This window comes from Myiozetetes cayanensis, unplaced genomic scaffold (genome assembly GCF_022539395.1).
Source record: "Myiozetetes cayanensis isolate MyiCay16 unplaced genomic scaffold, myiCay2020 scf5-8, whole genome shotgun sequence".
Classification (NCBI taxonomy): domain Eukaryota; kingdom Metazoa; phylum Chordata; class Aves; order Passeriformes; family Tyrannidae; genus Myiozetetes; species Myiozetetes cayanensis.
The window spans coordinates 24585974-24591225 of record NW_026087742.1 but is presented as its reverse complement, the minus strand read 5'-3'; positions in this window follow the sequence as shown (position 1 = coordinate 24591225).

The window sequence follows — 5252 nt, the reverse complement described above, 5'->3', positions numbered from 1 at the left end:
TGACTCTGTTAATGATCAACCAGCCTGTGATCTTTTGGGAAAAAAGCAAAGGGACAACTACCTCTGCTCTTACTTGACCATAAGCCAAAGTGTGAAGCAGAGGCTTCACTGACTTTTTGGTTAAAAAGGATGCTGACACTCCTTTCCTCCTTACCTCCCCTTCCTCGAGGCAAAATTCTTCCTTCAGGAATTAGCCAGTGAAACCAGTCGAGCAAATGATAGAGTTACAGTGCTTTGTGAGAACTTTCTGCCAAATTCTGATTAGGGACACTGTTTTTTTACAAGGCTTTACAGTCAGTCCATGCCAGGAAGATTCATACCAGCCTTGCATCTGTGTTTTTCCCTTTTACATTGCTGTCTCTCTCCTGTATTTCTACTTTTGGTCGCATACCCATAACAGTCAAAAGAAAGTAAAGCAGTGAACTACTTCTGAAAAGTGAGGGGGAAGATGGTCTAAAATGTCACTGGTGGGCATATCGCCATAATAAGCCCAGACTGTACATTTCTTGGGGCAGGGACAGCCTTCACTTTTCCTTTGGTTTGCATTTCAGGTACTAAAGGAAATAAAAAGATGACCTCAGTAATGCACCAGTATCATGAACATGCAAACACTTTAAAAAGACCTTTGAATAAAAAACTTTACTGCTTTGATGTACACAGAGAGAGAAGCATAAGTACACAACCAAACATGTAACCAGGAGTCCATCACATGACACTCATGATATGGTGTTACCATCTCCCTGCCTGTGAAGGATTTTCAGGTAAGGCCACACCTCTTAAGTCTCATCTCTGTGTGTTGGTCCATCTTGCTGAATAAGGCAGATTTGCCCCTGATTGTGTTAAATGGCAGGAGGGGTAATGAGCGAAGGAACATTCTCTATCCAGGCACTATTCTACAGTGGCTTTATTTTAACAACAAAATGAAGAAATTGCTTCAATCTGATCAGAAGAATGGCCAAAGACATTTCAAAAAGCATCTGACATTACTTTTCTTTTCTTTACAGTTACTAGTGATAGCAATAATTTCCTTACCCCAGTTTGCTCCAGCTGAAGGCTTTGGGACTGTTTTAAGCAGAAGATAATGTTACTTCCAGGTCTCCTGAGATAAATTTCTTCAGTGTTCACTGGGAAGTTAGGCAGCATCAGCTGCCTGGCCTGGAGGAATACTGAAGCCCTGCCCCATCTGCATCCTCCCAGAGATACATATACAGATACATTCTGATCCTGAAATACTTGCCCCCAGGATCAAGCTGGCTTATTGTCAGAGAAGTAGGTTTTAAGTGTCCTTTGTTAATCACAATTAAGTGATTGGGTTTGCCAGCCCAATCAATTTTCCAAGATTGAAAGCTACAATATGAACAGCCAGTGCCTGGCTTCCAGCCCACTCTTCATCTATTCATCCCCAGCACTAAGACTCAAGCTGTTTTACAGATTGTAAGATAAAAGCATGTGGACTGCAGTGGGCCCACTCCTTTTTCATTACACCCCAAATTTCACTGATCTGATTCCACTTTTCTAAAGAAAGAAAGAATAAAAGAAATTTGTGAAATCATACTACTAGGCAGTGACATGTCCATGATGGCCCTCAGAGCAACAGTGTAATTGTGAAAATGACAACTTTTTGAAACAAAACAAATTGGAGCACCTAAAGTAAACAAGCAAGTCCTTCTCTCCATTTTTTTTAAATTATTATTTAAAATTATGGCAATAAGCACTACTCTTTGTAGCAGGATGCAAATATTACTCTTTCCCAAGTCCTACGGAAATTTTGAAATACCTTATAATGTAAGGCAGGCACCAGTAAGTATTACAGCTCCTAGAGTAAAACAAAACTGTGGCCAAGATGTGCAGTTCTGGCTTAGTTGTTGTGTATTTACAGAGCTGTTAAACAGCATCCTGGTATTTAACAGCTCTGCAAATACACAAAACTGGTGGTTTTTAAAAAGGAAACGTCTTCATGAAATTGAAAATTCTGTTTCCTGCACAAGTTTTTTTCTGTGATCTCAGATTTAGTAACTTCAGGATTTTTTTTTATTATATCAGCACACACTGTGGTGGTTCCTTATGCAAACAGCAAAAACCATTCAGTTACTCTGTGCTTAAAATGCTCTTACCAGGAAAACTGTTTTGGTATGAAGGGTTTTCTTTCTATTGCTTGTAAACCTAATTACTGAGTAATTACAGTTATATTAGTTCAGAAATTTAATGCCACTTATTTTACTTCCCAGTGGGAGTGATTATAATGGCAACGGGATCATTGTTGCAAAGACTTTTCAAACCACTTTAGATTTCTTTTAACAGTCCATTATAGTGTACAGTCGTGAAGCACAGTGTGATTCTCTTGAGAATGAATCAGGGATAATGAAAACAGACAAATTTGATTCTATGTGCAAATTCTTTTAATTAAAAAAAAAATTAAAAATTGCACTGTCTGCACATTCAAGCAAATGCTGAAAGTGCCCAACTCAGCTGAAAATGTTGTCTCCCCACTTACAAAACAAAAACTGGCAGAGGAACATAAGCACTGCAAATACCCAGCAGTCAAGTGGAAATCTGATCGCAGGAAAATTCACTTAAACTGGAAAACTGTTTTTTGATACTAGAAACAATGCAGTTGGGGTAGCAGCGTGGGACCTTGGGGGAAGCCAAGTGTGAGTTAAACAAATGCTAACTATTTAAAACCTCTCCCTAGGGCGTTTGCATTCGAGGGAGGGCTTGAAATACCCACAGAGCTTAGTGAGATCCACCTTACTGCTGGAATACTTGGTCTTACAGCTCCTGTATTTTCTGTCCTTTCCCCATGGAGTAGGAACCATGGCTATATGTTAAGCGTGTAGGCTCCTGTGTATTGTTCTCAGGACTGAGAGAGGAACAGGGCTTAGTTCTCACCTCAACAAAAAGAAATTCAAACTTCTGACCTTCAGCAGTGTGTTATAACTGTGTGACAGAGCAGGAAGAAAACATTAAAGATGGTCTTGGCAACTGAGGAAGGGAAAACAAGGGCAAGGGAAAACTGATTGGGTACTCAGGAAAGGAGGAAAACCAGCCATTTTCTTGTGGGTTTTTTGAGTACTTTATGGATCTTCTGTCTGGTATGACTGTATAAATAGCACAAGAAGGGAGAATACCTCCTTGCCAAGTATTCCTCTAGTTTTCCAAAAGTAGAGGAGCCTAGGTGAGGGCACCAGCCACCAGGTTCAAGTTTCTCTCTCACTTTCTCTGCCCTATGAAGCCCTAATCATCCTCTTCGACACAGAGCAGCTCAGTAGGAAGAACTTAGGCCTGCCTTAAGTGCACATGGGGAACCTCCCATGGTTCCTTCCACCCTAAAATAACCTGTTTCAAAGTGAAAGTGTCTGTCTGTGCTTCAGATTTCTCTCTCCTAACCCCAAAGATTTCATAACCTACAGGAAAGTTGTAGTGTGCAAGCATTCTCCCAGCAACAAGATTCAGTCCAAAGCCTCTGACATTTTGGGAGGACATTTTACCTTACAAGAGGACTAGTCAGCAGCAGAGAACATGTGTTCCTGACTGAGGATACTGCAGGAAGATGGCCATGTTACATTTCTGTAATATGTAAATGCTGTGACTTGGAGGCTTCACAGGGTAGGGAGCTCCCTTTAACACTTGACAGAGATTGAGAACAGAGGGGTAAAGGGAACAGAGAAAAGCTTTGTGTGGGTTTCTATCACTGAGCAAAAGGAATTTATAGGACGGGCCTGAATCCATTTGTAAGTGAGCTATGTGTCATGACATTCTAACATAGCTATGGAAAATGGGTCAGTATTATTCTGTTTTCGTAAGAACTGAATGAGACAGCATTGCTCAGCCCAGGGTGCAGTGTCATTCTAGCTCATGCTGCAGCCTTCAGCGATGAGTTAAGAGAGCTTACAGTGATTCCTAGAAGGATGGAAAAAAAAAATCACTTGGCATTGGAACATATTCAGTGTTCATTTTGGAATCATGAGATCTCCATGGCTGCCAATTTTTTTTTTCCTGAATCTGTTGTGTGAAGAAAAAAAGCTGAGGTCACTCAAAGTGGGGGTGAATAGCCCAACACAGCTGCTCATCAGTGAGTGTGTGGGCTACAGGCACTGGGAGAGAGCCAAGTGCAGGAAAAACCTGCAGTGAGAGCATCCCTGGATGACACTTGTGCTATGCTGGTGTCTCCTGGACAGGCAGTCAAGCTCCAGGGAGCTGAGCATGCTTTGAGGCAGTAAGGTCTGCAGCTGGACTCTTCACAGCCAGGGTAATGCACTGTGAGCAGGATGCAGGTGAAGGAGGTTGCAGTATCCACTTGCAGCAACTCACTGCCATGGGAGGAAAGCTGACTCCCAGCTGTCACTGGAGTATTTGGCAGAGCAGCATTTTTTCAGTAGCTGCTGAGTACTTATGCTTCCCAAACTGTTGGGTGTTCTCCCTTTCGTCCTCAAAAACACTTCATAGTGTCAAGAGGCCAGTCATTCTCATGAAACAGAATCTGTTTTAGTTTTGTGAATGGGCTTCTGAGCAGCTGGTGTCAAAGGAAACCCCTAGAAGCCAGAGTTAATTTCTATTACATTTCTCTTGCTTCACTCAGGCAGAAGGGGCAGCTCCACAGAGATCAACATTGCCTTGTGGGGGGAAGAGGTGAGCATGACCTGGCTTAGCCTCAAGCCCATCCCTCAAAAGGAGATGTTTGCAGGTGTTGCTCAAAGAGAGAAGTGGACATTTTTCGGAGCATGGGTGTCAAACCCCAGGCTCCAGGGAGCACTAGGAGTGGAAGGTGTCCCTGCCCATGGCAGAGGGGTTAAAACTAGATGATCTTTAAGGTCCCTTCTGATCCAAAGCATTCCATGACCATTTTATGAGGCTGCGAGCTGCGTGCTACCTGCTGAAATTCCTTCTTCCCCTAACCTGTGCGGGCTTCCACTCCACATTAAATCGATTTAATTCCAGTTTTTCAATTAACAGAGCTGATACCTCCCTTCTGTAAGAGCAACACGACAATTTCTGCCGACAGAAACATAACAGATACTCTCTGCTGGACTTGCGCCCAATGAACCAGAAACCCCCTTCGCAGCATCACCCAGCACCCCAAGCCCCGCTCCGGCAGCCGCAACGCACCAGGGCACAGCGGAGGCGGCCACCGCCTCTAAAATCCCCTTTTCTCACAGGGGCCAGGAGTTTCCAGAGGAAGCCGCTTAGTCAGACTCGCAGAGAACGTCCCCTCCCAGCGCCGAGGGAGGAGCGGGGGTGCAGGGCGAGGCGGG